This window comes from Myxocyprinus asiaticus, chromosome 22 (genome assembly GCF_019703515.2).
Source record: "Myxocyprinus asiaticus isolate MX2 ecotype Aquarium Trade chromosome 22, UBuf_Myxa_2, whole genome shotgun sequence".
Taxonomy (NCBI): Eukaryota; Metazoa; Chordata; class Actinopteri; order Cypriniformes; family Catostomidae; genus Myxocyprinus; species Myxocyprinus asiaticus.
The window spans coordinates 22,760,644-22,782,208 of NC_059365.1; the positions used below are offsets into that span (position 1 = coordinate 22,760,644).

Here is a 21,565-nt window from a genome sequence, read left to right on the forward strand (position 1 = left end):
CAAGTATCGCGCGCACTCCGATCAAAATACCCTTCTCATCAGCACTGCAGCGCTCTCGCTCTCTCTCTCTCTCTCTCTCTCTCTCTCTCTCTCTCACACACACACACACACACACACACGCAGGGAGATCAAAGGAGTGGTACAGTCCTTGGCTCCAACTATAGAACTATCGTTTTATACGGTTCTGGACTATTACCTCTGGGTTTGACGGGTCCAGATCGTTGTTCCGTTATTTACGCAGAGTGAGGTCGTTGGCTGAGAAATCCCCTCCGCCCCCCCACCCCCTCGCGCGGGAGCACTCAGTGTGTGTCTCGTGAGATGAGCGGGAAGGCGTGACTGCGGGAAATGTATCTTCTTAACCGTTATTTTACCTCATCTCACAGCTGCTGCATTATAATAAGTTTGGATACCTACAGTAAAGTTTTGTGTTACCTTCTATGACAATGGGGATCTAAACCGAATTTAACAAGGTAAGAAATCATGTCTGAAGGATTCGGGTCAGGTTAATTTGTATTAATGTTGCTTTACTTGTTAGTAAATAACGTTTGGCAATCATTTGCAGCGCGGAGGGCATCATATTTAGTGGCAAGTCTATAAAAAAGGTTGTAATATATAAACGTACAGCCTTTATGTAGCTAATAATTTATTGAACCGTTTGCAGCTGTAAAATGGCAATTTTTAATACCCAGTGCCTTCATTTACTTAAGTGACATTGACAATACTGTAACCAAACACAAACTTATGTAGCAACCTTCAGATAACCAGTGTGAATATAATAGTTTGTGAGTGGATTAAGGGCTTTTCTGTACTTGTCATGCACAAGATTGCCAGCAAAAGTCACAGAATACAAACAGGTAGTTGAACATTTATATCCAGTGACAAAACAGAGCACACCACGAGTGTTTTCTTCAAATTCAGGTGACTAGAAATGATAGAACATGACAGTTTGAATACGTTCCCGTTGATTGTTTCCACACTAGGTCGCCGTATTAAAGTCAGTAGTTATAATCATGTAAAGAGCACCTCGCTGGGTCTCTCGAGTGACCAGACGCTGGGCTTGCACGCGCTCAGGCTGTCAAAGAGTTTACGCAGTCCTCGTTAAGTGTTAGAAGCAGCTGTGGATCATGATGACGAGATCAACATTTCAATTACAGGCCTAGTCAGGAGACCAATTTAACAAGGCATCATTTAAGTGTTCTCTTTAGCATGAGACGCACGGAGAACTGAAACATTGATATCCACAAGTCCAGATTTGACCGGTTTAGCCGATATAATCATTGGCTCGCGCAGGCTCATTAAAAGACCAGTTGATAGGTCTGACTGGACCATTTATTTAAACGTCCCATTAAACGTGGGAACAGTTACATTATTGTCTTAGGGTAGCCTACTACATGTTGATGAGCATATCACTAATAAGACTCGTTTGTCATCAAGGCGCTCGTTGTACAAGAAATTACTTTAGAAATAAATTCAACAATGCTTATAGTAATAGGTACTCATAGATACTGATTTAACAAAATACATGCAGCTCTGTAATTGACCCAATCGTTTTTTGATCTCATTTTATATTAGGTGTCTATGTACTAACATTAAAATACATACAATACAATGCACTTATTGTGTAACTACATGTTGTTCTTCAAAATTCCCACAAGATTCACATTTGCTAATACTGAGGTTGAGGTTGGGGTAGGTTTAGGGATAGTGTTAGGGTTTAAGGTAAGTGTTGGGGTATTAGTTTGAGGTAACTGCAGATGTAATTAAGTGCAGGTACTTTTAATGTAAGTACAATGCAACAACTTGTATGTACATAATAAGTACATTGTATCAAATGCTTAAGCACATACAGTAGTAAAGACACCTAATATAAAGTGGGTCCTTTTGTTTTGGAGGTGTATTAATAGCTTTTTGCATTCATTTTGCTTGACAATGTTATGACAGATTTAGTGAAACATTGCTCTTAATCCTGTATTAGTTTTGTCACTGAAACTATGTCTTTATCCTAAAATATCAGTATGTCTGCCACATGCTATGGAGAAAAGCAGACTTCAAAAACTGATAAAAATAAACTATATTGTGATCAAACGTGGCCGAACGAAAAAAGACAACTTCTGGGTTTATTTTGACCGAAATAGGAACTAACAACACAGGGCTGCCATTTTGATTTTTGATTTGACGATCACGACCATTATACAGAAAACAGCATTGGCTAGTTGATTTGTAGATTCATGTTACATAGATCTGTAGATCCACATTTTTTCAATGAGACTTTGTGAAAAAGACAATGCCAAATTGAAGCCCAACAAATTCTCAGCCAGTTTATCATGTTCTTTACAGATTTGTGATACTTGTTGAAAATAGAGGTCATTGTGATCATACGACTCCTGATTACAAAGAAAGCGCATGTCCACATTGTCCTCTGATTAGGAAAAAAAATACACATTGCCGGATTGGAGGGTGAACAGAGGAAAAAACAAAACAACAAAGGTCATCAATGTCATTTGCTCATTTAGAAGGCTTTGTCTGTCTCATGTATCACATATTCAGGCAGGAGGACGTATTGTAGCCTTTAACCAAAGCAATGGTTCAAATAACAAAAAATAAATAAATAAAGCAAGGTCAAAGTTAAACCTCAGTGAATTAAAAAAAAAATTGCATTCAGCCATGCATCATTCAATCAGCGTAAACAGAAATCTGGTGTCCCTCTTATTCAGCATGCATCACTGAAGGGTGCATCCAACAAGTTCAAAAAAGTTAGTGGATTATCTAGAGGAATATTTCGGGTTCAATACAAATGAAGCTCAATCAACATAATTTGTGGTATAATATTGATTACCACAAAAAATTACTTTGACTTCCCCCTCCTTTTCTTTAAAAAAAAGCAAAAATCTGGTTTCAGTGAGGCACCTACAAGTGAATGAGGCCAATTTGTACACGTTAAAATACTCACTATTTCAAAGGTATAGCCACAAGACTTAATCAATATGCGTGTTAACCAGGTGCGTGTCTTGTATTTTTTTGCCAGGGGTTGCAAAGGGGTCGCAAAAGTTGAGTAAGGGGTGGCATCCGGTAAGTTCGGGTATGGGGGGTTGTCTACTGAGGCGGAACGCTGTGTCCTGACAGACACGAGCGTAACGTTGTTATGGACTATGCGCAACACGGATGGGTTAAGCCATTGCGCACCGTCTCCAGGACGCGAGCAGGGTCTGAGTTGGGGTGGCAAGTGGTTTGGCACTTACTAACCTTGACGATGTAATGTCAACAAACCCTAAAACCCTAAAATGACAATTTACAGCTCAAATAATACATGAGTTTTAACAGAAGAATGAATGTATGTTCTTTTATAAAATTATAAGCTTCACATTTCTGCCATTAAATCCTCCAAAAATTAATTAACTTCCATTGTAAGTGCCTCACTCTGTAACCTCAATTTTTGCTCTTTTTATAGAAAAGGAGGGGCAAGTCGAAATAATTTTTTGTGGTAATCAAAATTATGCCACAAATGCTGTCGATTGAGCTTAACTTGTATTGAACCCAGAATCAATAGCCTTTTCTTTCTTCATGTTACCGACCGTAGTCAGTCTTTCAGACTGAGGGACACATTCAGTATTTTTCATTGCCATTTAACTGCTCAGTCTGTAGCAGTACATCTATAAATGAATGTTTTTTTTAAATTTTTTTTTTATGTCTGGTAGTTTGTAAAAAACTTTGCTTTGATTTTCTTGAACACTCCTGGTGAGGTCGCTTTTTTAGTCCAGCACAGCGAGAGACAGAATGAATAAGACAATGTGTATATGCGTGAGTGTGTGTGAAAGTAGTTTAGCCATCAGTGCCTGTTTCAACAGTGCTAAGCAAACAGGCGTAGGTTAATGTACCCTGACAAACACACACTTCAAGCACGGCGGGCTCTGCATATCACATTTACACTCTATTTATTCTGCATAATCACAGTGGACAGACCTGATCTCTGTCAGGTTAACATTGTCCAGGTTATCACAGCCTGTAAAGGATTTATCTGATTTATCGTCTCTCCAAAATGTTGTTTAATTAATTGTCAGTAAAGTGTATTTTATTTTTATTTTTTTAAATTGTGGTGGACTTGGAAACTGTCCTTGGCAGATATCCATCCATGCTGTTTACATGAGGTTTATCCCTTTTTTAGTCATTACATGCTTCGACCTACAAGCACACATAGTAAAGCTTAAACAAGCAAGCATACATGCCAAGAGACAGGTACAAGTACATCTTGCTCAACATTTGCTCAATGCAAAACAGTTTTAACACTTCAGAGAATTAATGGCTAATCAATGTAAAGGTACTGTAAAAGAGTTGGAGATGCCATACAAAGCACTGTTTTTTGGCAGTTACAGTTAAAGGATCCTACAGCTAAATTGACAGCTGATTTCCCTCGTGGACATCAGCATGTCAACAAGGATTTACACATATTGATTACTCTTTAAACTAGTGTCATTTAAAATTGGCTTGTCACTATAGCTAAGTATAGGACAAATAAGGATTTCAAGATATGCACACACACACACACACACAAATTCTCTAAGGAATTTACAGCAAGAGCAGAACCTGTAATACTCTAATTAATGCTTTTGATGGATGTATAGATATTGTCCTTTATAAACAAGCTGTTTTAGTCAAAATTATAATGCAGCAGACATGCAGTGTAGTTTGAGCTGAAAAGTAGTATCTGATCTTTGTGTATTGTTGAGCACATTCTTTTTTTTGTGATTAACATTTTATTAATTTTCAAAATAAAGAAAAACAAAACATATATACAGTGAATTGACATTAACACCCACTACTTCCCCTCCCCAATCAAGAACCCCACCCCAAACGAACATCCCAGTGGTCTTATATAAGTACACACATTTACAGAGAATAAAAGAATAAATAAATATATACATATACATATATATATATATATATATATATATATATATATATATATATATATATATATATATATACATATACACACACACACATATATATATATATATATATATATATATATATATATATATATATATATATATACATATACATACACACATACACATACATACAAACATAAACATATACACACATACACCTATAATAAACATACAACTCTAAACTATACCTCTCTCTCCACAGACCCACTGCGAGAGCCCCCCCCCAAAACATCAAATATCTACCACATTTCCCAATAAAAGAATCCCATATCCCCAGCCTTCTACATGATACCTCTTCGAAGGCTGCCACCCTTCCCATCTCCTCGCACTACTCCCAAATTGAGGGTGCTCCCACCGACTTCCAACCCCTTAAAACAATCTGCCTGCCTATCATTGCACTAGTGAGGATCCAATTGTTTATGTATTTATCACCTACGTCGATGACCGCCCCATCACCCAAAACACAGAGTCTGGGGCAAAACGAAATCTGAATGCCCAACACGTCACACAGAACACTCTGTACCTTCAACCAAAATTCCTGAATCTCAGCGCACCACCAAAAAACATGGACCATGTCTCCTTCCTCTGATTGGCATCGCCAGCAGGTGGGTGTGTCTTTAAGACCAAGCCTATACAATTTAGAGGGGGTCCAATAGAACCGATGTAAAATCTTGAATTGTATAAGGTGCACCCTTGCATCTCTCGATGCAGTTTTTATGTTTTTTAAAATCCTAGCCCATTCTCTCTCCTCCAGTTCCAGGTTTAAATCTTTCTCCCATAATCTCTTGAGAGTGGTTGAGACTCCGTCCCCCAGACTCTGAATTAATAAGGAGTAATACACTGATGCCTCTTGGCCCTTTCCAAAAGCAGAAATCACCACTCCTAGAGTATTTGCTGCTTTAGGGGGGTGTATGCTACTCCCAAAAATAGTACAGAGCAAATGGCGTAACTGAAGATACCTAAAAAACTGAGATCTGGGGATCCCAAAATATTGAACCAGATTTTCAAAGGCTCTCATCACACCGCTCTCGTAAAGATCCCCGAGTGAATTAACCCCCCCCCCCCCCGCAATCCACTCTGACCAACAAAAAGGGGACTTATTAATGCATAGTTTGGGGTTTAGCCATAGACTCGAGGCAACATTTAGATAAATATCTGAATTAAACACTCTGGACACTTTTGTCCACACTGAGTGTAAATGTGAAATAATGGGGTGTGATTTAACTTCTCTATTTAGTTTGATGGAAAGGCTGTGCAATGGCAAAATAGGGGCAAGGAGTTCTTGTTCAATGCAGAACCAGGGAGGGGCTCTTTCAGGTGGAAGCGACCAAAGAGCCAAATGTCTGAGACCGAATGCATAATAATAAAACAAAATCTTGGGTAGGCGTAGCCCACCTTTGTCAATCAACCTATGTAATTTATTGAACTGTAGTCTGGGGCGCTTACCACTCCAAATGAAAGACTTCGCTATGCTGTCAAATTGCTTGAAATAAGAGGGGGGGACATCTACAGGGAGAGACTGTAGCAAGTAGTTACATTTTGGAATACAGTTCATTTTAATAACATTAACCTTCCCAATCATCGATAAATGTAATGAAACCCACCTGTCTACATCGCTCGAAAACCGTTTTATTAAAGGGTCAAAATTAACTCTGACTAAATCAGACAAATTTGTTGGGAATAAAATGCCCAAATATTTAATGCCCTGTTTGGGCCACTGGAAGGCACCTGGCTGGCCAGTATGCTGTCAAAGCCAAAGCTTCGGATTTAGACCAATTGACTTTGTATCCTGAGAACTTGGAAAAGGAATTAATAATTCTGTAGAGGCAAGGCATAGATCTAGTGGGGTCGGAGACAAATAATAAAATATCATCTGCATAAAGCAGAAGCTTATGCGCCACACCTCCCGCCATCACCCCTGGAAAATCATCATCTTTTCTTATCGCGGCTGCTAATGGTTCCAGGGCAAGACAGAACAATAATGGGGAAAGAGGGCAGCCCTGACGGGTGCCCCTATCCAGAGTAAAATAATCTGAAATTAATCCATTTGTTTGTACCGCTGCTACAGGGTGTTTATAAAGTAACTTAATCCAACTAATAAACGTACTCCCGAACCCATATATTTCCAAAATCTTAAAAAGATAATCCCATTCTACCATATCAAACGCCTTTTCGGCGTCAAGTGAGATGGCAGCGACCGGAGTCTGATCATTCGCCACTGACCACATGATGTTGATGAGATGCCTGATGTTGTCAGAAGAGCTGCGGCCCCGAATAAACCCCACTTGATCTATATGTATAAGAGATGTCGGTTACTTACTTAATCGGTTAGCCAAAATTTTAACCAGAATTTTTACATCTAGCTGGATCAGGGAAATTGGACGGTAACTTTTACACTTGCTTGAATCTTTGTCCTTTTTAAGAATCAGACTGATCCGGGCTTGTGTCATGGTTGGTGGAAGCTTTCCATTCTTTAATGATTCAGTATAAACTTCTAACAAAAGTGGAGCCAGTTCTGTAGCATAAGATCTAAAAAATTCAGCGGCAAAACCATCTGGCCCCTGAGCCTTACCAGTAGGTAGGGACTTGATTACCTCGTCAAGTTCCTCCGAGGTTATCTCAGAATCAAGAGAGTTTTTTGCTCATTCGTCAGTTTCGGGAGTTCTAATGGTTCCACAAAGTTCCTAATATCCTCATCAGTAGACGAAGACGTGGAACTATAGAGATCAAGATAGAATTCTTTAAAAGCATTATTAATATCAATGGCTGAGGTAAAAATTTCACCACCAGCAGATTTCACTGAGGGAATAGTAGAAAAAGACTCTCTCTGCTTAATATATCTAGCCAAAAGCTTCCCTGCTTTGTCCCCTGACTCAAAGTATGACTGTCTTGCCCTGAACAACCAAAACTCCACTTTCTGCGACAGAATAGTATTATACCTGTATTTCAATCGGGTCAATTCTCTGAGGACATCAGATGACATACGGCGCTTCAGCTCTGCCTCGGCACTTTTAATATTTCCTTCCAACTCCACAAGTTCTCGTGCTTTGGATTTTTTGATAAATGAGGCATACTGTATGATTCGACCCCTAAGAACTGCCTTAAGTGCCTCCAAAGCCACGCCCACAGAGGATACTGAGTACCAGTTGGACTCCATATAGACACTGATTTCAGTCTTTAACATTTGTTGAAAATCAGGATTTTGCAAAAGGGATACATTAAAGCGGCAATTATATGATTTCCTTTTCTCTGTATGTGGCAATATCTCTAAACTTACCAGGGCGTGATCTGAGACTAAGATATTTCCAATTGAGCAATCAACAACAGATGAAATGAGGGACTTCGATATCAAAAAAAAAAATCTATTCTAGAGTAAATCTTATGAACTGATGAAAAAAATTTATAATCCCTACCAGATGGGTTCAAAAGTCGCCAGATATCTACAAGACCAAGATATTTACAAATCTTGTGAAGTGTCAATGTAGCTCTAGGGGGTTTACACAATTTTGCTTCACTGTGATCAAGAACTGAGTCCATCAAAAGATTAAAGTCGCCTCCCAATATTATGTCATGAGGGGTGCCAGCAGCTTGCAACATCCCTTCAAGACCTATAAAAAAGCCCTGATCATCAGTGTTAGGTGCGTAAATATTAGCTAAAATCAACCTTTGACCCTGAATTTCTCCTAACACAACAATGACGCTTCCTAATTGATCTTTAATCTGTTTGAGACATTTGAATTGTAGACGTTTATTAATCAATATAATGACTCCCCTGCTCTTACTTGAGCCAGCACTAAAGAAAACATGTCCACCCCATATCTTCCCAAATTTTTCAGCTTCTTGCGGGGAAAGATGCGTTTCTTGAAGAAACACTATATCATATTTCTTGCGCTTAAGAAAAGAAATAACCTTCCTTATTTTTATGGGGTGCCCCAACCCATTTACATTCCATGTGGAGAGAGATAACCCATTCAAATTAACATTTGACATATTGATATAATAAAAAAAACAAAAAATGAGTGTGTCGAAAACAAAATTATACAGACCACATTCCCCATTAATGCAACAATCAAACCCGAACTTCCCCCGGAACAAAACAAACAGAAAAATGAAAAATGTGCACATTAACCCCATGCACAACAGCGCCAACCGGCGACAATCCCCCTAAACTCAAAGAGTCCATGTACGCCTACGAGAGCCCCTGCGACAACTTTGCCATCGGATTGCTCGAGTCCGGCGCTTCTGCACAAATTTTGTGAGGCACAATTACAATAACAGAAAATACTTTGTAAAACATACCCCAGCCAACAGGCAGAATAACAGAAAAAACATGTAGATTCATTCACAGAACTGTCTTGATGGTGTGTTCCTCCTCAAAATAAACTCCAGCTGATATAAAACCGTTCAGTTTCCTCGGACAGACAAACAATTGTTCAGTGAACTGGCTGTTATGAGTGCAGCAGATGAGGTAATCATTCTACTAGGAGGCATAAGCACAAAGAACAAACATATTTAACCAAAACTGTCCCGAAGTAGTGTAATTCCACAAAACAAGCTCCAGCCGTTAGGCAGAGCCAGCGCGAAAAAACAAAACCGGCATCCCGGTTCATCGGATAATCAAGAGCCAAACTAACTCGGAGGCCGTGCAAAAAAACAAAAACAAAAAAAAAACACCATAACTTACTCAGCCCATCAACATTATAAAAGACGTCCTTTATATGAAAATGTGTATTAATATTATGCCCTTACCCAAACCCCTTATCTATACTTAACCATTCAGTAGAGTGTGTAAACATGATAGGAAGCTGTTGTGTGTGACAGAAGTAAGTAATTGTCACGTATTAGATGTAAACGATGTCCTACATCATTGGCTGTAGTGAAAGTTGTGGGAATTAAAACAAGTGCAGTCGCACAATATCAAATTTAGAATTAGCCAAATTTAGAAAAGTCATAGGAATCCTGACGATTTTGCTGTTATAGTGTGTTGGCTTTAGATATCCTAAAGTCCATGACAGACTTGGCTGCCTACAAGTACACTTTTTTCCAACCCCCATAACATTAGTCCTAAATTATCTCTCCTTCTCTTTCTCTCACTCTCCCTTCAACACCCCCCTTACACTGCTATCCAGTTTGCTGTGGAGCTCTCTTGCCTGCCTTCTGCTGTGTTGGAGGCAGCCTATGATTTGCCACAGGCAGGAAGTGCACTGACCAGGCAATGAAACTCGCCAGTATCTCTCTCCCAAACTGCCTCAGCTCTGGAACCAAGAGATTTACATTAATGTCCTACAGAGTTGACAGTCAAAGGATAATGCCATATATGAGAACAGGAACTAAAGAGAGAGAAAGAGTATAATGGGGGAGAGGGTATAATATGAGAAATGGGTTGAGAAATGCAGGATGATATGGCACTCATCAGGCAAGCAAGTAATATTCTGTAATGAAATTAAATAGATGATTTTTAATTTAGTTTAGGATGGAGTACCTTCATTTTGATTCAAATTTCTGGTGTTGTGTGATGAGGTTTGTTTGCTGAATACTAAAAAACAGATTGGCTAAACCATTGGCTAACCCATTGTCATTTTTCGCACCTTCAAAATTATTCAGTTGAAACCACTTCAGAGGATTACTTTAAAGAACGAACACTTGGCTGGTAGTGATGCGATTTTCTGGGCGATACCGATAACCAATAATTCACAGCTCAATTTGGCCAATAATGACAACCAATATTTGTTTTAATTTTTAATTTTTAATTTTTAATTTTAATCCTTTAACCTGGAACTGCTAGTTCATTCAAGAAAAGCTTCTCATTTGAAAAAATAGATGTCATTTAAAACTTGGAATTTGGACTTCCTGCTATTTAAGGTTCGGCAGATGTGACATGAACCAGAAATTTGCCTATATTACAGATGTATGCGGGTTTGAATGAGAAATAAATTATGCTTGGGTAATTGTATGGTGGCCATTTAAATTAGTATTTATGGTAATATAGATGACTCGCTAACAGAGAGAGAATAATGAACTTCTAACAGCTGTAATAATGCATTAAACCAAAATGAGGCGATAAACAGCACATTAAACAACAAAACACACAATACGAACACTAATCTCTGTATAAATGGTGTAATATTTATTCTAGCAGTCAGATTGCAAGTGCAGTGGTGGTTTGTGTGTTTTATGTATGTGTGTGCATTGTGCTCATGCGCCTCTCATTTACAGACGCTTATTACCCGAATTAATACCAGACCCCAAACAATGTAAAAAGGTGCAGAAATGTTGAAATAATTCTTACAGAGTGACATGAATTTGGCTCTCACACAGATACGTTGTCTATGCACATGTGCACTGTCGCTTGTGGATGCCTGAGTTCCGGCCTGAAGAAGCCGCAGGCAGTCAGAGATTCTTAGCCGCATGCAAATAAACTGTAACAAATTATCTGCAAAAATATCGGTGGTAATTCCATTATTGGAGCAATAATAATATTTCGATTTTCCCAGATACATATTTCCCAGATATATCGTGCATCCCTAGTTCTTTTAGCCTAGTTTAGGAAGTATCTAGAGGATACTGAATATATACATGGTCTTCTGCTGTTGTAGCCCATCTGCCTCAAGGTTCGACGTGTTGTTCATTCTGAGATGCTTTTTTCTGAGATGCTGTTCTGCTCACTACAATTGTACAGAGTGGTTATCTGAGTTACCATAGCCTTTCTGTCAGCTCGAACTAGTCTGGCCATTCTCTGTTGACCTCTCTCAACAACAAGGCATATCTATCCACAGAACTGAAACTTACTGGATGTGTTTTGTTTTTGGCACCATTCAGAGTAGATTCTAGAGACTGTTGTGTGTGAAAATCCCAGGAGATCAGCAGTTACAGAAATACTCAAACTAGCCCATCTGGTACCAACAATCATGCCACGGTCCAAATCACTGAGATCACATTTTTTCCCCATTCTGATGGATGATGTGAACATTAACTGAAGCTCCTGACCCGTATTTGCCTGATTTTGTGCACTGCTGCCACACGATTGGCTGATTAGATAATCAAATGGATGATTGTTGGAGTGGTTTTCGTCTTTACGTGCCGAGATTTGACCAGGCTTCTTGAATCTTTTAACTATATTGTGCACTGTAGAGGGTGAAATGCCCAAAATCCTTCCAATTTGTCTTTGGGGAACATTTTTCTCAAAGTGCTGGATTATTTGCTGAAGCATCTGTTGACAAATTGACAAGTCTTGTCTCGTGTTATTTTTGCTCTTGAAGGACTAGGCTATTTTTGGAGGCTCCCTATATACTATGACACGATTGCCTCACCTGTTTAACATATCCTGTTTCACATCGCCTTGTTATTTCAACTCATAAAATTGTTATTAGTCTTAAATTGCTGTAATGTTTAATGTGTTTGCTCATGTGTTTCATGTCTTTTATTTTGAAAATCTAGTTCCTGTTTCATGTCATGTGGTCCCCTGGTCAGGTGATTTCATGTTTCCCCTCCATGTTCATTCATGTGTCTTGTTTTATTGGTTTATTGTCTAGTTATCTTGTTATCAGTCCTTTTATGTCACTGGTTCATGTTTCATTGTCTTATTATTAGTTCAGTCTTGTCATTGGTTATCTTTGTCATGTGTTCTCCCATGTCCAAGTATTTAACCCTCATGTTTGCCATTGTCCATGGTCAGGTATTGTTTGTGAATGTATTGTTGTTGGTTCTATGATCAAGTCAAGTCTAGTCAGGTCAAGTCATGTTTACGTTTTGTTTCATAGTCTACCAAGTCATGTCAAGTTTAGTTTAGTCAAGTTCATGCTTATGTTTTGTTCATGTTTAGAGTTAGGGTTTTTGGATATCACTTTTGTTAATAAAATCGCACTTGGGTTCTTCACTCCATCGTCACTGTCTTTGTCATTGCCAGCGCCAGCCAATGTTACAGAATACCTGACCGACCAAAATGAACCCAGCAATCCAAGTTCTACGCCTACGTCAGAGGAATCGTCCCATGGAGGATTATGTGGAGGACTTCTGCACACTGGCCTGCCGGGTGTACTTTAATGAGGTCGCCCACAAAGACATTTTCCGTTTTGGACCGAATGAGCCACTCTCTTCTCTGATGCCAAGCGGTCAGAGTACCCACAGCCTGGCTCAGTATATCAACCTTGCCCTGCAGATTATTGGTTCTACGTTCACTGTGGGGGAGGCAGATGCCGAGCTGGAGTCCCACGTCATGGTCGGTGAGCTAGCGTCCCACATCATGGTCGGCGAGCCAGCGTCCCACGTCGTGGTCGACAAGCCAGCGTCCCACATCGTGGCCGCTGAGCCAGAGTTCCACATCGTGGCCGCCGAGCCAGAGTTCCACGTCATGGCCGCTGAACTAGTGCCATGTTTTGCCCCAGATCCTGAGTCTGCTCCATGCCATGTCACAGCAACGCCTCAGCCTGCTCCATGCCATGTCACAGCCACGCCTGAGCCTGCTCCATGCCACGTCACAGCCACGCCTGAGCCTGCTCCATGCCACATCACAGCCACACTTGAGCCTGCTCCATTCTACATCACAGCCACACTTGAGCCTGCTCCATGCCATGTCACAGCCACACTTGAGCCTGCTCCATGCCACGTCACAGCCACGCCTGAGCCTGCTCCATGCCACGTCACAGCCACGCCTGAGCCTGCTCCATGCCACGTCACAGCCAAGCCTGAGCCTGCTCCATGCCATGTCACAGCCACGCCTGAGCCTGTTCCATGCCATGTCACAGCCACGTCTGAGCCTGCTCCATGCTACGTCACAGCCATGCCTCAATGTGCTCCATGCCACGTCACAGCCAAGCTTCAGTCTGCTCCATGCAAGGTCTCAGGCTCATCTCTGGCCAACGAACCAGCGTTGCGGGCCTTGTTTGTTCCAGAGCCATCTCTCACTGGGCTATTTGAGCTGGAATTGGTTCCCGCCCTTGTGCCCATCCTCAGTTCTCCTGATCAGGCAAGGGGAACTTTCGACCCTCCGACCCCGCCTAGACTCTCCGAGCCCTGGAATCTTCCTTGGCCTGTCGAATCCCTCGACATCTACGTTCCCTTGGATCCACTGTGGTCCTTCAGCCTGTCGGCTTTACCGGGGTCCCTCGTCCCTCCAGCTTCTCCTTGGTCTGTCAGTCACCTGGCTCCGCCTTGGCTCTCAGATCCTCTGGCTACGCCTTGTCTCTCTGATCCCTCAGCTCCAGCAGGGACCTCCATCCCTACGGCTCCGCCTTGGTCCTCAGCCCCACTGGCTCCGCCTCAGTCTTCCAATCCCCCAGCTCCACCTTGCTCCTCCGAACCTCCGGCACTGCCTTGGTCCTCCCTGCCTCTGGCTCTACCCTGGCCCTTCAAGCCACTGGCTACTCTCTGGGTACCAAGTTCCCTGGTGTCACCCTTCAAGTCTCTCACGGCTCCGCCTTCCATGGCTCCGTCTCTCAAGGCTCTGCCCCTAGAGTCTCTCATGGCGCCACCTTCCACAGACGTTGCCTTGATCCCATGCTCCACGCCTTGTCTTGCCAAGCCACGCCTGAAGACCCCCCCCCCAGCTCCCTAAAGAACTTTGGGATCATGTAATCTTTAATGTGTTTGTTCATGTGTTGGGGCGTCGGGAGCCGCCCCTAGTGGAGGGGATATGTAATGTTTAATGTGTTTTTTTCATGTGTTTCATGTCTTTTATTTTGAAAATCTAGTTCCTGTTTCATGTCATGTGGTCCCCTGGTCATGTGATTTCATGTTTCCCTCCATGTTCATTCTAGGGATGTGCGAGATTAGTCGACTAAACGGTTCTGATGCTGTTAGTTGACACTGGAATTACTAGTCGGTTAATATTTCCCCCCCATTAAAATGATAATATTTTTTACTTATTTACGTTTGGCTTTATATTTTTACAGAGGCTGCACTTAAATTACTGTCATATTAATGTTACATATTTTAAATAGAATTAATAGTACAAATATTATTTAAAAAAGAGGATATCTGGAGCAGATACAGAGTTTAATTTCACCTCAGGCTGCACGTGCTTCTTCCCTCTCTCTCGCGGCGCACGCAGAAAAATGTCCTCTCGCTAGACAAGCAAACTCAGCAAAGTAGTTATGAAATCACTTCGGTGGTGCGGGAATCGGCTTTCCAAATGTTTGAAAGTCCCTATGGATGTTTTCACATTTGAGTCTTCTTTACATCTCTGCAGGCGTGGATGTTATTTTTCCACTGAGCGGGCTTTTTCAAGTGCAGGATAGACGCCTCAGGTGAGTCAAGTCCTGTCTTTCACCAGACCATGTCGACGGGTTAATTTTACTCATCAAAAAATGTATGCTTTTGAGTAAGTAGCCTAGAAAATAACTGTTTTAGACTAGGTATGCCATTTTTTTAATCTACTGATTAAGAAGGCTATTTTCAACGAGGTGCCGACTGCTTAACTGGTTAAACTATCTTTGATTCTGTGTGCATGTCATGTTTAGAATACATTAGGTTTATTACAGACTACATCACAGGCCTATTTTTTCTATCCTATAGCTACTTTTTTTTTTTTTTTTTTTACATCGTAACTGTTATCGGTTAACGTTCTTTACCGAACAGCTATCATATTAGATCAATGGCTAATACACTGCACATCGTGAAATACGCGTGACTTTCAGCACATTCTTTTCTCTCTCATAGATTTGGCTTAGTCTACCTGTTAATTATTTTCAACAATGTTCTGACTGTTTTAATATGTTAAGTAACTTTTACTGGGTGATTTCCATTTAGAACAGGCTTTTAGGGTTGTTCCATTAATCCTGCACTATTCATTCAATTGTTTTCAATAAATATGTCTGTTAAATATTTGGTAATGTTGATTCAGTGAATGCATGTCATGTTCTAAATGTAATGTACAATGATCATAATTCAAGGCGAGCATGTCGCAGATAAATGACCCTTTTCAGTGGAATTTAGCATCGGATTTGGAATAGATTAATTATTTTAAATGGGTCGCATAAAAACTTTTTTTTTTTTTAAATGTTTTCTGAAGGTTGGTTTCTCTTTAGACTAGTCGGTTACAAAACCTCAGTTTAAACGACAGTCAAATTAGTCATAGCGCACATCCCTAGTTCATTAATGTGTCTTGTTTTATTGGTTTATTGTCTAGTTATCTTGTTATCAGATCTGTTATGTCATTGGTTCATGTTTCATTGTCTAATTATTAGTTCAGTCTTGTCATTGGTTATCTTTGTCATGTGTTCTCCCATGTCAAAGTATTTAACCCTCATGTTTGCCATTGTCCATGGTCAGGTATTGTTTGTGAATGTATTGTTGTTGGTTCTATGGTCTGGTCTGGTCTGGTCTGGTCTGGTCTGGTCAAGTCATGTTTATGGTTTGTTTCATAGTCTACCAAGTCATGACAAGTTTAGTTAAGTCAAGTTCATGTTTCTGTTTTGTTCACATTTAGAGTTAGGGTTTTTGGATCTCACTTTTGTTAATAAAATTGCACTTGGGTTCTTCACTCCATCGTCTTTGTCATTGCCAGTGCCAGCCAATGTTACAATTGCCCCTGTCTCAACTTTTTTGGAGCGTGTTGCAATCATCTGATTTGAAATTACTGTACATTTTCAAACAACAATGAAATTCACAAGGAAAAACATTAAATAATATGTAGTTATAGTGCTTTCAATATAGCAAAGGGTGAATATAACTTACAAATCACACTTTTGTTTTTATTAGCATTTTTCATACTGTCCCAACTTTTTCAGAATTGGGGTTGTATTTTGATAATCGACTAATCTAATGATTATTAGAACGAGTATTAGACTATTCTGGCGATTATTGCAACGATTAATCGTTAGCTCTTAACCGACTATTCAGCTTGTGCCCGACTTAAAAGGTAGTAATAAATGTGCTTGCTAACAATAAAGGGTAAAATCATCTTTTAAAAATACCTCTAAACAGTGTTGTAGTCAAGACCACCTAAACAGAGACCAAGTCAAGACCAAAACCAGAGTGTATTGAGACCGAGACAAGACCAAGACTTTGAGGGGTTGAGACCAAGGCAGGGCAAGACCGAGTCAAGTCCAAGACCAGACCAGTGCGAGTCCCACACTGCATGACACACTTACGATAAAACATGCAAACCATAGGCACTCCTCAAATTGATGTGAAAGATCCACATTCCCATAAAAACACCCACAGAAAACAAATGAAGTTTCCTCTTCATTCATATATTTTATTGCCATATATATATATGTGTGTGTGTATCAGTGTACCATGAGAAATGTCTTGATAAAATAATCAAAAGGCATTGCAAATGTGAATTTTATGTGTGAATTTTCCTTTGTTTTCTATGAGCAAGCAAATACAAACAAACATTAAGGAGCTGAAATCAATTTAACCATATTTATTCAACACTCCTTTACCAAGTTTTACCATCCAACATTTTTGTGCAAGCATTGCATCAGGTTTTCTGGATGACTCCCCTAGAAACCATCATTAAGTGTAGAATATATCAAACAATTATCCAATACTTAAGTCTTCACTTTTCTCTGTCTTTTCTTAAACAATATAGTAAGTTTGTAGTTTTTGAACCAACAACAAGCCTTGTATAAATGTGTACAATTTGTTAACCACATAGCTAAATCTAGAAAATAGAACAGAGAATGCCAAACATAAGCAAAGTAGCCTATTTAAAATTAAAATTTTTCATATAAGTGAATCATTTTTCATTACTCGGTCTCCACTTTCTGCTGTCACATCTCTAGCTCTCTCATCCAAGTAAGGGAGTGTTACCACGGCATGTAGCATTTATATCGGAGCTGACATTAGCTAACGTCGGTGTAACGTAATTTTATACACAATAGCTACATAGCTTTACGTGGCCTGTCTTTTCATAGTTTATCACAAGAAAAAACGTAACTTGGGATCAACAATTTGTCACTACATGCCCTGTCCCCTCAATCTCTCACAAAGTTAACACTGTATTAGCTACATCCCTCAATATATGTTAACTAAATTAGGTAGCTTGCGCACCTAGCTAGGTGGCAAATAGCTGGCAAGCAACTGAAACTAGCGCCCTAAAAAAACAGTAAATACATAGGTAGCTAATATGTATAGCTAATACTTGCTAATCTCTTTGGGTGAGGGGTGAAGATGAGTTTAGGTACAGATGCTGCGTTCCATTCAAATTGGATGTGGGATATTCCACTTGATATCTCTGATCTCCGTCTAAAGGCATGCTCGGAAGATGACGTTAAAGGAAACAAAACTGCAACGCTCATGTTAGCTTAGCAGATGCTTGACTGTCACCAGAGATATCTCCTAACAACTCAATTCATAAACAATCTGCAACACTAGCATTTGTGCTACAGGTGTACGATTATCAAAAGAGAGTATAATTTACCATGTTTTGAACACCTGCTACTCTGCTAACATTTGTTAAACAAGCTTTAATATCATGTAATGAACTTTGACTAATTTATCAATATTATTTAATAAAAGTGAATGTTTATCAATTATTTTGTACATCTTCCTGGGTGCGACATGATTGTGTGACATCACGCACCTGCATCTCAGCAAAATTTGGAGTTTAAAATTTCTGCACAACTTTCCAAGTTGTAATTACAACTTCAAGTGGCTTTCCATTGCACTTTTCCCAGTAGGAAGTTGAAAAATCCGACTTTCCGAGTTGAATGGAATGCAGCAAGAGGCAGATTGCTAATGATAGTTAGCTATCTTTGCTAGCATCACATATACTTGGCTTACCTTTCTTTATGCTTCCTTTCTAAGTGCTGATAAATGTTTGACGTGGTCCCAGCCATCTCAGTAAGCATTGCAGAATTTACATACTGCTGTGTGTTTTCTTTTGGACGCTTTTTTGCAGATTAACTCTTTGTGGTTTAGGTCAGTGTTTCCCAACCTTTTTTTTGCCACGGCACACTTTTTACAATTAAAAAAATCCCATGGCACACCACTATCCCACATAACCATCGTCGATAGTTTTCCTTTTCAAGAACTTGTCCATGTTTTCTGTCTGTCTTAGTAGTGTGTACTTGTAATTAGGGCTGCATCTAACGATTATTTTTTCATCGATTAATCTAACGATTATTTTTCCGATTAGTCGATTAACGACTAATTTGTTGATTATTCTAAAGATTTTTTATAATTATTACTTGATTAATATAACAATTAATTAAACCAAAATATTTATACAAAACTTGTCTCATTAATATTTCATATTTTATTAAATCATCTTCTCTTAAACACAAACAAATGTACAAGAAACAAAGTGTGCACTGCAGGGCATTATTCTGCAACAAAAAACAGTGTTACTATGAATGCAAACTTTAATACAGTGAAAAAGACACTGTATTAGCATAACATAAATATATATATAAATAAATAAAAATTTCCAACATTATTTGGAATGTCCATGTACTAAAATAAAATATTTGGTGCCATGAGTGTACCTTCATTTACTATTACTATTATTTTGAATGGCCATGGAAAATGAAGCAATGTGATAACAATTTTACCTGGTCGCAAAAAGTAGTCCGTTAATTTACCTGATGAACTTTCACCTTTTGTTGACACTTTATGCTTCGCAGAGCTAATGTGTGCTTATAAATCACCTGCAACTTTATTAGCAACTGACACATAAGTGCCAGCTTTACATGTCATACATTCTGTTTCCCACGGATCTCAACCTGGATGAAAGCATGGCAATTTTTGTTTAAATCTTCTGTAAATTTGCACTTTCATTTGGGCATTGTTTCCACTCAGCTGTCATTTGCTGCTATTGTCAAGCAACTGTTTGATGCCGAAAACAACAGCGCTTTACGCGTTCGCGGAGAGATTGACAGCAGGAATTTGGCCAATAGTTGCTGCAAGCATTTTATAATTGACCAATTGGTGTGCGAGAAGGCGGGACTTACAAAGAGGGGTTAAAGCAATGCAAATATGCACGCACACACAATGAATGAAAATTAATGTTTTTACTACAAGTGTGATGTTGAAGCATCATTTTGTGGGCATGTGAGGAGTTGCGCTTGACAGGGGATTAGAGTTTGTTAGAACAATAATGTTATGATGGACAAAATATTTAAACTGGTTGCATAAAATACTTTGTAATAGAAAATATATTGAATTGGCAACTTTAAAACTCTTCTACCGTCTCTTAGAGGTGGAAATCTTCACTGGTCTCACGATTCGATTCGATTAGATTACGAATCAAAGGGTAACGATTCGATTATAAAACGATTCTCGATGCATCACGATGCATCTTGTACTTCAATTTCTTTCTTTTTTCAGTTTCTTCAAAATGTATTTTTTACTCTCTATTTTTTTCCCTTTCAGCTTTTTATTTAACAGCTGTTTTAAAAAATCAGAACGACTCACATTACATATACTGGCCTTTTACATTCAGTATGAGCTGTGAACAAAACATGGAACATCCACAAGATTAAATAAATGGTTCTATAGTTTAAAAGAGTATCTCAGTTTTTCAGTTATTTCTTTAGAACCTTATAAAAAATCTTTAAAAAAAATAAAAAAATATTGGTTCTCCATCAGAACACACTGAATACTATTACTTCAACTGATTATATTATTTTTTTTATTTTTGTTTAAGCATTGTAAATCATTTAATAGTATTTAATTATTATTTAAAATTAATCTATGCCATGCTATTCATTTTTTTGCGATTAACAATTTTTTAATTGATTCAACCACTAAATATAAATAGCAGAACACACATATACAGAACCCCCACTATCCCCCAGCCATTTAAATTTGTCTAAAAATCCTTACTTACAAGATACATTTACTTGAGAAGCAACATATAAGATATTTAGACTTGCTTAAATATAAGTGTATTTTGTATATAAGTGTATTTTTTCACTTGGTTATACTTCTGCGAGTGCAGTAAAGACAAATTGTACTTATATTCAAGATCTATTCTGTAAAAGCAAGTCTAAAGATCTTATATGCTGCTTCTCAGGTGAATGCATATTTTTTAAAGGATTTTTGGATATTTTAAAATATTTGTATTTTTAATATTATATTCAACATTCTCAGATAAAAAAAAATAAAAAAAAATCTTCTGCAGTATAGCTGCTAAAGTAAATGTACGTTGTTTTAAGGAATTTTAGATATTTATATTGGAAAACAAGCCAAAACAAAAACATAAAAAAATGTATTTTGTTGCAATGTATAATGGGGCGAAGACTATCCTCTCTCTGTAACGAGCAATAGTGAGACAGAGAGACCCAATAGTAGAGGAACAGTTCATTTTATTGACAATAAGGATTTATTGACAAATAATAAGCTCAGACTCGTTAGCTTAGTAAGGTGCAGAACAACGCCCAGCTGAAATGGGCAATCTTACTCCTGACACGTAGGCAGAGACATGGTATCCTCCGTGGAAGACCAGCTGACACGCAGCAAAGCTGGAAGGCAACCACACACCCCACATGCGGACAACCAACAGATACACGAGACATGACCAACTAGGCAGAGAGAGTGAGGTTAGTTACTAAACTTCAAACAACAATGCTCAAACATTCAGTCAACACTGAGCAAAATTAAACATTCCACATTTAACCAGACAATCCAGCAAAGGACATGACACACGATGGGATTAATATAGGCATGAC

General features: G+C 39.0%; 1 protein-coding gene across 1 annotated transcript in view; it reads left to right on the forward strand.

Moving 5' to 3' along the window:
* Nucleotides 1-287: 287 nt before the first annotated feature.
* Nucleotides 288-21,565, forward strand: part of LOC127412901 (teneurin-3-like) — a 203,018-nt gene continuing 181,740 nt past the window's right edge. Inside the window, exon 1 of the mRNA XM_051649606.1 lies at nt 288-470. The gene's annotated coding sequence lies outside the window, so the exon portion shown is untranslated. The remainder of the gene's footprint in view (nt 471-21,565) is intronic.